This window comes from Arachis hypogaea, chromosome 19, assembly GCF_003086295.3.
Source record: "Arachis hypogaea cultivar Tifrunner chromosome 19, arahy.Tifrunner.gnm2.J5K5, whole genome shotgun sequence".
Lineage (NCBI taxonomy): Eukaryota > Viridiplantae > Streptophyta > Magnoliopsida > Fabales > Fabaceae > Arachis > Arachis hypogaea.
This window is the reverse complement of record NC_092054.1, coordinates 36,117,850-36,131,004: the sequence shown is the minus strand read 5'-3', so window position 1 is coordinate 36,131,004 and position 13,155 is coordinate 36,117,850. Positions and strand designations below refer to the sequence as shown.

The 13,155-nt window shown below is 39.3% G+C and overlaps 1 non-coding gene across 1 annotated transcript; it reads left to right on the top strand.

Moving 5' to 3' along the window:
* Positions 1-12,102: 12,102 nt before the first annotated feature.
* On the top strand, positions 12,103-12,209 carry LOC112781705 (small nucleolar RNA R71). The gene has a single exon (XR_003192464.1). It is a non-coding gene; the product is annotated as a small nucleolar RNA R71 (small nucleolar RNA).
* The last annotated feature ends 946 nt before the right edge of the window (positions 12,210-13,155 follow it).

Genomic DNA, 13,155 nt, shown 5'->3' with positions numbered 1-13,155 from the left:
ATTTCTCCAGAAGATTCCTGCAAAGTTGTTGAAAGTTGCTTGTTCCCAAAGCACTTGAGAAATAGTTAGCATGCATGTATGCTTGTGAATTTCTAAACTTAGTTTGGTGTGTGAACACCAAACTTAGTTCCTTGCCTAGTACAACAGATTGAATACATGCAGAGAACCTCATGTGTTGTTATTAACAAAACAACTATGAACTAGAAACTAAACTACTGTTAAGTCGTTCCCCTGATTAGTTGGAGCTAGCACTTTGCCATTGAAGGAGTGTAGTGTGATTCTAACTGAAATCTTTTGTGAAACACCAAACTTAGAATTACACATTCACTCTTGTATTGTTTTGGTGTGTGACACCAAACTTACCTCCTCACAATACAGGGGAAACTACTTGTGATTTTTATTGAAATGACAATGAAAAGGAAACTACCTTAGGTTGGGTTGCCTCCCAACGAAGCACTCTTTTAGCGTCGATAGCTCAACGATTCCTCCATTAATTGAGATGATACTTTATTCTGGGGTTTTCCCCCATGTTGCCCATGTAGTGTTTGAGCCTTTGTCCGTTTACAATGAAAGTCCTCTTCGAACTTTCCTCTATGATTTCTATGGTCCATATGGTGAGACTTTTGTGACAAGAAAGGGTCCGAACCACCTTGATTTGAGTTTCCCAGGAAAAGTCTCAATTTGGAGTTGTAGAGGAGCACTTGCTGTCCTTTTTCGAAGCTCCTGGGTGTCAGATTGAGGTCATGTCTTCTCTTTTTTCACCAGCAGCAATGCTATCAAAATTTAGTAGCTTGAGAGCCTAGAGGGCTTTATGTTCCAGCTCCAGTGGTAAATGATAGGCTTTTCCATATACCAGTTGATATGGGAACATCCCAAGAGGTGTTTTGAATGCCGTTCTGTATGCCCAAAGAGCATCATCTAGCTTCTTCGCCCAGTCTTTTCTTGATGCTCCTACAGTCTTCTCCAGAATCCTTTTTAGCTCTCTGTTAGATATCTCAGTTTGCCCACTTGTTTGGGGGTGGTAAGGTGTGGTAACCTTGTGTTTCACCCCATATCGTAGGAGGAGAGCTTCTAGTGGTCTGTTACAGAAATGGCTCCCTCCATCACTGATGAGTGCTCATGGAACTCCAAACCGGCTAAAGATATTTTTTCTGAGGAAGTTCATGACCACCTTGTTATCATTTGTTGGGGTTGCAATAGCCTCTACCCACTTGAAAACGTAATCCACTGCTACCAAGATATACTTGTTTGAATATGAGGTTGGAAATGGTCCCATGAAATCGATTCCCCATACGTCAAACAGTTCTAGCTCTAGAATGAAATTCTGTGGCATCTCTTTTTTTTTGGGTAGGTTTCCAGCTCTTTGGCATTCATTGCTGTTCTTTGCTACTTTCTTGGCATCCTTGAAAAGGGTGGGCCAAAAGAATCCACTCTGTAACACCTTGGCTGCAGTTCTTTCCCCTCCAAAGTGGCCTCCATAGCATGAGCCATGGCAGTTCCATAGGACCTCTCTTCCCTCTTCTTCTGAAACACATCTTCTCAGGATTCCATCTGAACACTTCTTGAAGAGATATGGCTCATCCCAGACAAAATATTTTAAAAAAAATCTTAAAGAAAATTAAGATCCAACAATGTTCATAAACATAAAAGAGAGCAAAACAAGAAATTAACAAGTAAAACTAGAAGAGCAAAGACAATAGAACACTAAAATATAATGAGAATTAAAATCAAAATAAGAATTGAAAGAGAAATTTGAGAGTGATTAACCTAACTTTACCCTAATTTCTATCCTAAATCTAGAGAGAGGAGAGAGCCTCTCTCTCTAGAATTCTATCCTAAAACATGATGAAAACTAAACTATGACTACTTCTTTCATTCTCCCTTCAATCCTTGGGTTCAATAGCATCAGAAATGGATTAGATTGGGCCCAAAATGAGCTGCAAAATCACTGGGGGCGATTTCATTAAAGTGGGCCACAGACAGCATCGGCGCGCGCGCGCAAAGTGCGCTTGCGCGCCCCTGAACGCGAAGCAACATATGGCAAAATTTATATCATTTCGAAGCCCCGGATGTTAGCTTTCCAACGCAACTGAAACCGCCTCATTTGGACCTTTGTAGCTCAAGTTATAGTCGTTTGAGTGCGAAGAAGTCGGGCTTGACAGCTTTATGGTTCCTTCATTTCTTCATGAGTTCTCCCACTTTGCATGCTTTTTCTTCATTCCTTCCATCCAATACTTGCCTTATAAACCTGAAATCACTCAGCAAACACATCAAGGCATTGAATAGAATTAAAGTGAATTAAAATCACCAATTTTAGGGCCTAAAAAGCATGTTTTCACTTTTAAGCACAAATCAAGGGAGAATTGCAAAACCATGCTATTTCATTGAATAAATGTGGGAAAAGGTGATAAAATCCCCTAAAATAAGCATAAGATAAACCACAAAATTGGGGTTTATCAAATCTCCCCACACTTAAACTAAGCATGTCCTCATGCTAAGAATAAAGAAGGACAAGAAAGGGGTATGAACATTTATTCAATGCAAATAAACTATATGCAGCTATCTATATAAATGCAACGAAATGCAAGATGATTCTACCTACTTGGTCAAAAGCAAATCAATCTCCAAGAATATATATCAAGTAGGGCTAAGTAGTATGAATATTCTTGAATCCCACCAATTCAAATATCAAAATGAAGTTCAAATAGACTTGCAAGAAGAAAAGCTCATAAAAGCCGGGAACAAGGAATTGAGCATCGAACCCTCGCCGGATGTGTATCCGCTCTAGTCGCTCTAGTGTATAGGGTCGATTCACTCAATTCTCTTCTACTCATGCTTTCTAAGATTTGTTTTTCATCTAACAATCAACAATTATTCAATGCATGCATACATTCATCATGAGGACTTATTCATAGGTTGTAATGGGGCTAGGGTCAAGGTAGGGATGCATATGGTCAAGTGAGCTTGAAATTTGAATCTTTGATTAGCCTAAACTCTCACCTAACCTATATAACAACCTATAAAATTCTAATATAGTACCTAGCTACCCATGATTCTCACTTTTTCACATACTCATGCATTCTTTTTAATTCACATTTCATATGCATTGATTTTTATTGAACTTTACTTTGGGGCATTTTTGTCCCCTTTGTATTTCTTTTTTTTCTTTTTCTATTTTTTATATATATATATATATGTTTTTTTTTTTGCACATTTTTTTTTTGAAAAATATATACAAACATATCAATGCATATGGTTTTATATATAGTGCATAAATATGTACCCAATTTCTAATATTTTCAAAAAAAATAAAAATTACACTTTTACCTCAACCAATGTCCCAAGTTTCCCATACCCAAATGATACACACCCTCACTAGCCTAAGCTAATCAAAGATCCAAATTAAGGGACATTTATTGTTTTTCACTTAGGGGTAGTGATGTGCTAAAATTAAGAACAAAAGGGATTAAATAGGCTCAAAATTGGCTAACAATGGTTGATGAAAAGTAGGCTATTTGGATAAGTGAGCTAAATGAAATGATGGCCTCAATCATATAAATGCATGTATACATGGAATAATGGACATAAAAAATCAAACAAATCAAAGATTACAATCATAGAAAAAGAATAATGCACACAAGAATGGAAAATAAGTGGTTATAAGATGTAACCACACCATAGTGCTCAAAACTCACATGCTTGTGTTCTTAGCTCAAAAACCATGTTCCAAAATAAATTCTTCAAGCAAGTTCAATAATTTTTTTTTCAAATTGGTAGGGTGCCCTAAAAACAGTTTCTTGGAAAAGAAATCATCACCCTAACCAAGTAGTCCTATCATAAAAAAAATGGTGAAATATGTACAAATTCTAACTAACATACAACCTATCATGCAATGCAACAAAAATCCTAAAAGACCTAAAAATGAAATGCAAAAGTGTTGGGATTAGAAACTTGTCACCCAAAAATGCCGAGCGGTCAGACGACCTCCCCACACTTAAAAGTTTGCACCGTCCTCGGTGCACTCAAAGATGAGCAAGGGGTACGGCGACTTTTCGAGTTGCTACCTTCAGCTGGTAGGTCAACCGGTCCTGCGTGTTCTTCTCCCGCTTCCGTTTTTACTTATGGTGCATCAATCATGAAAAACAAAATAAACACCGTAAGATGAGAGAATACAAAATCAAGGAAGCGTGACTTGTTGGAATAAGGTAAATCACTAGAATTGAGTGGGTGAATTGGTGTGACAATAATGAAAAATAAGTGTGTGGGTCCTAACTTGCATGCGGTTTACAACTCACACCCTAGTATTTAAAAATCATGTCACAATTATACAAAGAAAAACATGCACTTCACTCATTCTAGTGTGCTTGAGATACTTTAAAAGGCTTGTAGGTTAAAACAACCCAACAAGTAGTAAAGAGGCACGGAAGCATTCAAGCAATTAATCACGCAATTGTGAAATTGGATAATGCATGGACATTGATTGATGTGTAGGTAGAGTTAGTGAACAAAATGGTATATAAAACTCACACAACAATCAATGACACATATTGAAGTTGTTGCAACACCTAAATGACATAGAGGTGAAACACATGGATGCTATGAAACTTAGGAAAAAGAAGATAGAAGTGAAAATTAATCACATAGCAAGCATGGTCCACAAAGCTCTACAAAGCTCAAAAATATGTCACTAGGTAAGCTTTCGATCCAATTTCACAATTCTACAATCTCAATGCATAAAATAGGTGATGGTCACTCAGAACAAGCATCCTAAAAACAATGCATTGATAATGTACAATTGCCTAACAATAGATGATGAATGCATGATGGCCAAAACATGCAATTCAAAGAGGTAAGATGCATGAAGGCAATGTAACAAGTACTTGGTATTCAAAAGTGTTAAGCATGAAAAATTCCAAACCAAGTAATAAATTGCAACCTCAACAAAGGAATCCAACAATGACAGTAACAACAATGATGTTAAACTAACATCCCATTAGTAATAAGCAGCAGTAAATGGTAAACAAGATTAGTAATCCAACACTTATAATAGAAAACAAAAGTTAAATGAAGATAAAACTAACTAAAAGAAATGGTGTTACATGATATTTGGTAGTGTTGGATGATGTTTGAAGGGTGGAAAGAAAAGAAGAGAAGAGAAAAGAAGGAAGGAAATGGAAAGAGGGGAAGAAAAGAAGGTGAGTGAAACAGGGCAATCCACGCGTATGCGTCATGTGCGCGTACGCGTGCATGGCAAGGCAGAGAGTCGATGCAGATGCGCAAGGTACGCGTGCGCGCGCCTTTGGGCACAAAGTTGGCACACTTCAGGCACAACTCTCGGGTGAATGTATGGAGGGGTGGAAAAACTCAATCCATGCGTACGCGCACATGGCGCGTGCGCGTGGATGGCCGAAAATACTTGGGCACGCGTACGCGTAGAGTGCGCGTGTGCGTGGGTGGTGCTCTATTTTTCAAAATTTTTCCAAGTTCTTGCACCAATCCAAGCATTCCAAACCTCCGAACAACTACCAAAACACCACAAAACCTTATTTAACCTACTAAACTCCTAATTAAACTCAACTAATCAAACAAGACATGAAATTAAACTAATTACCAATATGTACAAAAGGAAAAAATGAAAAGAATTTATCATGGTGGGTTGTCTCTCACCTAGCACTTTTATTTATTGTCCTTAAGTTGGACTTATGGGGAGCTCCTCTTAAGGTCGCTTGTGCTTGTAACCATCTTGGAACATCCACCAATGCTTGAATCTCCAATAAGCTCCATTCTTCAATGTTAATATCTTCAAACTTTGATGGAGTTCTTCACAAACCATGAGCTCCCAAATTTAATTCTCCTTGTGTGATCCGGGATCTCACACTTTATTTTGACACCCATCTTCAAATTGATCATCATGATTCCAATTGGGTGGCATGACCTTAGAATTCTCAAAGAAGCATCCAAACATTCTCCTAGACCCACACAATTTGGCTCCACACCAAACCTTGCAATCAAACTTTGAGCAAGCAACCATAATGAACCTAGAATGATGTTTCCAACCACTACACAACTCTCTTTTACTCTTAACTCCATAATGAGCTCTAAGTTGACCATCATTTTCAATCAAACCATATTCAAGTGAGAAAGTGAAGCTTAGGGATAAGAATTTTACCCACTTGAATGTTGTATTGGATGGTGACATAGGAGGGGTTGGTCCTAATGATCTTGCAAGTTCCACTCCCTTGTGCTCTTCCTTGACTATCTCCACCTCCTTACAACTTTTCTCAACTTCAACCTCTTCCTTTTGGTGGCTTACTTCCACTTCAATTTCTTCTTCATTGCTCACCATAGGCATGAGAGGTTGTGCATCTTCTTCTTTGATCTCCATGGCAAACCCAATTGGAGAGGATTCAATTGTGCATAAGAATTCTTCAATGATTGAATCCATCTCTTGGTCAACCTCTTCGAAGGCTTCAACCACTTCTTCCGGCTCAATTTTCTTAACTTCCTCCTCTTGTTGCACTCCTTGCTTCAACTTCTCTTCTTCACCTTGAATCTCTAAACTCACTCCCTCACTAGGCTCCTTAATTGCTTCTCCACATTCGTCAATGGGAGTGCCTTGGTTGCTTAGGCTTAGTCGGGAGGAGGCCATATTGCTAACGGCTTCCACTAGGATAACCATCTTGGCTCCTAGCTCTTTAAACTTCTTTTCATCCTCCTCTTGTCGCCTTAAGATATGAGATTCAAGATCTCTCAATTCCAACATGGAGGCTTCATCAGAGGGCGGTGGTGGAAGAGAGGGTTCATTGTTTGAGGGGAAGGCATTATAGTTAGAAGGTGGTTTATTTTGGTTAGAGTATGGAGTTAGTGTATATGGAGGTGGTTCTTGATAGTAGTTGTGTTGGGATTGTGGTAGTTCTATGTATGGTTCATATGGCTCATAAGGTGGTTGGTAGGGTGGATAAGGGTTGGGGTCATATGGGGGTGTTTGGTGGTAGGGGGCTTGTGAGTAAGGTGGTTCAAAATCATGTTGAGGGGATGGTTCATAGGCATATGGTGGTGGTTGTTGACAATCACAATAAGGGTCACCAAATCCATTAGATTGATATGCATTAGGATGAGAATTATACCCATAAGAAACCGGAGGGGGTTGTTGCCAATAAGGTTGATCAATCCCTTGAGGCTCCTCCCATCTTTGATTGCTCCATCCTTGATGCACATCCTCATTGTAGTTCCCATTTCCTACAACATAATTTGAGCCAAACTCATAGCCAAAGTGGTGAGAATTCATAATAGCAAGAGAAAATAAAAATAAAACTAGTAAGAACTAATAAAAATTAACTCCTAAAACAAGCAAAAACTAGCAAAGAAGCATATTAACATATATACAATAGCCAATAACATAACACCATTGCAACTCCCCGGCAACGGCGCCATTTTGATGAACGAGTTTTTGCTGGTTTAGAATTTCCTCAAATGAATGAATTCTCATTGTAAAGTATAGTTCCAAACCAATCAATAATCATTTCATACAAAAATTTGGTTGTCACAAATAACAAACCCCAAATAAGAATTAACCGAAGTATTTAGACTCCGGGTCGTCTCACAAGGAATTGCAATGAAGTGTATGATTATTGGCTATGAAGGGGTCAATGGGGGTTTGGTTGATATTGGCAAGAAATTTAAATGAAAAGAAAAAGTAAATTAAGCAAGTAACTAAAGAAAGCGATTAATAAAGAGAGACATTCATGGCAATGAATTGAGGTCATAGGCTTTCTATCCTAGTCATGCATGATTAATTCATCTTATTTAGTCAACTCCAACAAATAGGGAGAAAGTCAAACAAGATAATCAATCATGTCACAAATATAAACAATAATTTATCTCATTATGTCATCTCATGAGAGAAAGTCTAACAAGACTAGCTAATCTCAATCCAAAAGTCCTAACTAACTTACTAATGAAATTAGCAAAAGATTAGCGTCAATGGAAACAATATTCCATAAGTCCTAATCAACTCACTAATTAAATTAGCAAAAGATTAGCGTCAATGGAAATAATATTAGCTAACAACTCTAGATCACCAACATAAGTTGGGTTTTCATGACTCAAGATTGCCTAATTACTCTTTCCAAGCCAAGAATGCTCAAAATCAACTCTAACATCCTTCCAAGCATTTTATCAAACACTTGGAAGGCATAAAAGGAAAGCATAGTAAAAGTGCAAGGAAAGTAAATCTACACTACTCAATTGCAAGGAAAGTAAGATCTCAACTCAAATCAACAATAAAAAGAACATCAAACATAAAATTGCATTAAAGAAAATTAAGATCCAACAATGTTCATAAACATAAAAGAGAGCAAAACAAGAAATTAACAAGTAAAACTAGAAGAGCAAAGACAATAGAACACTAAAATATAATGAGAATTAAAATCAAAACAAGAATTGAAAGAGAAATTTGAGAGTGATTAACCTAACTTTACCCTAATTTCTATCCTAAATCTAGAGAGAGGAGAGAGCCTCTCTCTCTAGAATTCTATCCTAAAACATGATGAAAACTAAACTATGACTACTTCTTTCATTCTCCCTTCAATCTTTGGGTTCAATAGCATCAGAAATGGGTTGGATTGGGCCCAAAATGAGCTGCAAAATTGCTGGGGGCGATTTCATTAAAGTGGGCCACGGTCAGCATCGGCGTGCGCGCACAAAATGCGCGTACGCGCCCCTGAACGCGAAGCAAAATATGGCATAATTTATATCATTTTGAAGCCCCGGATGTTAGCTTTCCAACGCAACTAGAACTGCCTCATTTGGACCTCTGTAGCTTAAGTTATAGTCGTTTGAGTGCGAAGAGGTCGGGCTTGACAGCTTTACGGTTCCTTCATTTCTTCATGAGTTCTCCCACTTTGCATGCTTTTTCTTCATTCCTTCCATCTAATACTCGCCTTATAAACCTGAAATCACTCAACAAACACATCGAGGCATCGAATGGAATTAAAGTGAATTAAAATCACCAATTTTAGGGCCTAAAAAGCATGTTTTCACTTTTAAGCACAAATCAAGGGAGAATTGCAAAACCATGCTATTTCATTGAATAAATGTGGGAAAAGGTGATAAAATCCCCTAAAATAAGCATAAGATAAACCACAAAATCGGGGTTTATCAAGAGGACAGCCTCTTTTTCAAGTTTTCGAATGCTAGCATGCATTTTTCATCAAAGAAAATGGTGTATCAGATACAAGGAGATTGCTTAAAGGCTTGGCTATCTTTGAAAAATCTTTAATAAACCTTCTGTAAAAGCCGGCATGCCCTAAAAAGCTCCTAATTGCCTTGACATCACTTGGTGGGGGTAATTTTTCAATGAGTTCCACCTTAGCTCTGTCTACCTCAATGCCTTGGTTAGAAACCTTATGGCCAAGAACTATTCCCCCTATCACCATAAAGTGACATTTCTCCCAATTCAAGACCAAGTTGGTTTCTTGACATCTTTTTAATACCAGGGCCAGGTGATTTAGGCAATTAGGGAAGGAACCTCCGAATACCGAAAAGTCATTCATAAAGGCTTTAATGAATTTTTCTATCATATCTGAGAAAATGGAGAGCATGCAGTGTTGGAAAGTTGCAGGTGCATTACATAGCCCAAATGGCATGCGCCTGTAGGCAATATGGGCAAGTGAATGAGGTTTTCTCTTGGTCTCTCGGATCAACCACTATTTGGTTATATCCTGAATAACCATCGAAAAAACAGTAATATGCGTGTCCTGCAAGTCTTTCCAGCATCTGATCCATAAAAGGAAGGGGGAAATGATCTTTTCTTGTAGCTTCATTGAGTTTTCTATAGTCTATGCACATCCGCCATCCTGTGACGGTCCTTGTAGGGATTAGTTCGTTCTTCTCATTGGGGACTACAGTGATTCCTCCCTTTTTTGGGACAACTTGCACGGGGCTGACCCATGGACTGTCGGAGATCGGGTAGATTACCCCTCTCTGCCATAACTTCATAACTTCTTTCTGTACCACTTCCTTCATGACTGGATTCAGTCTCCTTTGGGGTTGAATGGATGGTTTGGCATCATCTTCCAACAGTATCTTATGCATGCATATGGCTGAACTGATTCCTTTCAGGTCAGCGAGGGTCCATCCAATGGCATCCTTATGCTTTCGCAATACTTGGAATAATTCATCCTTTTGATCTCGGCTGAGAGATGAGTTTATGATCACTAGATAACTTTCACTTTCTCCTAAGTATGCATATTTGAGAATAGGTGGCAGTGCTTTGAGTTCAAGTTTGGGTGCTTCTATCTTTTCATTCTCTTCCTTTGGTGCACCTTGTATATGAATCTCTGCTGTTGCAGCCTCTTCGCTAGATGTTGATTCCTCCTCTGTTAACCCTTCAAGTTCTTCTTCTTCAAAAATCTCCTGTACTGAATCTTCCAGTGAATCCAACCTCATACATTCTCCCAATGGTTCTAGTGGGTAACTCATGGCCTTGAACACATTGAATGTCATCTTTTCATTGTGTAATCTCAGAGTGAGTTCACCTTTTTGAACGTCAATGACAGCTCCAGCAGTGGCCAAGAACAGTCTTCCCAGGATGATGGAGGCCTTGGCTTCCTCCTACATGTCCAGCACTACAAAGTCTGCTGGGAAGATGAAATCTCCTACCTTTACCAGCAAATCTTTTACTATGCCATGAAGAAACTTGAACAATCGGTCTGCCAGTTGTAGGGCTATTTTTGTTGGCTTAGCCTCCTCAATCCTCATTTTTCTCATCATAGCTACTGACATCAGATTTATGCTGGCTCCTAAGTCACACAGAGCCATCTCCACTGTGATTTCTCCTATAATACAAGGGATCTGGAAACTCCCAGGATCCTTCAATTTCTGGGGTAGTTTATGCTGAATGATGGCACTACATTCTTCGGTTAGTATCACAGTCTCATTGCTCTTCCAGCTTCTCTTCTTGTCATTAATTCCTTTAAAAACTTGGCATAGAGCGGCATTTGCTCTATTGCTTCAGCAAAGGGTATGTTGATTTGTAGTTTCTTGAGGATTTCTAAAAATCTTAAGAACTGGTTGTCGTCCCCCTTCTTCTTTAATTGCTGAGGGTATGGAGCCTTTGGGACGTCTGGCTTCAGCATTTCTCCTTTTTGCTGTGAACTGGGAATGGGAATTTGGACTTCATCTCGCTCATTTTTCCTTTCATTTGAGTTCTTCTCTTGTGAATTCTTGGGAATTTCCTTTAGTTCCTTCCCACTTCTGAGGGTGATGGCCTGACATTCCTCTCTTGGGTTTGGATCGGTGTTGCTGCACAGGTTATGGCTGGGAATTTGCTTGAATAGGTAGCCAATTTGTGTCTCAAGTTTCTTGATGGCAGCATCTTGATTCTGCATATTGGACCGCACTTCCTCTCGAAACACTTTACTGTCCTGGACTTCCTTACATATGACTTCAAGTAGAGTCTCAATCCTTGAGAGTCTGTCTTCGGATGATGGTGGGTTGGGGTTGGATGGATAAGAATGACCATTTTGGTTTTGATATGGATGTTGAGGTGTGTTGTTAGGTGGGTGCTGATATGATCTCTGTGTGGAATGTTGGTAAGCTGCATTGTTATTGGAGTTATGACGTCTCTGATCTTGGCCTTGATCTTGTTGGTTTCCCCACCAAAAGTTTGGGTGGTTCCTCCAACCAGGATTGTAAGTCTTGGAGTATGAATCATGTGCCTGCCTGGGTGAGTTTCCAATATAGTTTGTTTGTTCCTGATCACCCTCTGCCTCTGCATTTACTCCTTCTTGAGTTGCTGATGAGGTGGTGATTGCTGCTACTTGGTTCTTCTCCATCTTCTTGGTAAGGTCAGCCAGCTGCTTGGTAATCAGCTTGTTCTGGGCCAGCAGTGTATCCACGTTGTTTAGCTCCATTACTCCTCAAGTGTTGCCTCTTTCAGAGGCATAGAAATAGTCATTCTCGGCTACAGTCTCAATGACATCTTTGGCTTCTTCAATGGTTTTCTTCTTGTTCAGAGATCCCCCGGATGAGTGGTCTACTTCCTTCTTTGATTCATAAGAAAGGCCTTCATAAAAAATTTGTAGCTGTACCCATTCATTGAACATATCTGGTGGGCACCTTCTTGTCAGATCCTTAAACCTCTCCCATGCTTCGTAGAGAGTCTCACCATCTTGTTGCCTGAAAGTTTGAACCTCAGCTCTCAACCTGTTAATTCTTTGAGGAGGATAGAATCTCACCAAGAATTTGTTCACCACATCTTCCCAGGTTACTAAGCTCTCCTTCGGGAAGGATTTCATCCATTTAGATGCCTTGTCCTTGAGTGAGAAGGGGAATAGGAGCAGTCTATAGGTGTCAGGATGAACACCATTAGACTTCACAGTATCACAGATCCTCAGGAAGGTGGTTAGATGTTGATTGGGGTCTTCTTGGACACCTCCTCCGAACGAACAGTTGTTCTGAACAAGGGTGATGAGCTGTGACTTAAGTTCAAAGTTATTGGCATGTATGGTTGGCTTTTGGATGCTACTTCCATAGTTTCCTAGGTTTGGGTTGATGTAAAATCCCAGAACTCTTCTTTCTTGCCCAGCATGATGCACTGGGCCTTCTCTGCCATGGTTGTGAGCTTCTTCTTCATGATGATTCTCCATATTTTCATCCATGTCTGGTTCAAAATACTCCTCTTCTTCCTCCGTACCAACTACTCTCTTTCCTCTTGCTTCCCTCCTTAATCTAAGGAAGGTCCTCTCAAGTTCAGAATCAAAGGAAGTTGAAGCCCCGCTTCTTCTACCTGTCATACAACCAACAAGGCAAAAGCAAGAAGGGGGTAGATGCAGAGAGTATTCTTGTTAGAAATGCTGTTAGTGTGAGTGATGCAATATATCAAACAGTTAGTGGGTTAGTGAACTAAATTGTAAACAACTAAGAAAAGGGTAGGGGAAAAGGAAGAAAACAGCTAAACTGAAAGTGAATTACTAAAATGAAATTAAATCAAACAAAATAAAAAATGCTCAATCTAGTTATCCACCAATTTAATCATTGTTGATACAAAATCAATCCCCGGCAACGGCGCCATAAACTTGATGCACGGAAATTTGTCTCTCAACAATTTCCCTCGGCAAGTATACCGAATTGTCGTCAAGTAAAAACTCACAA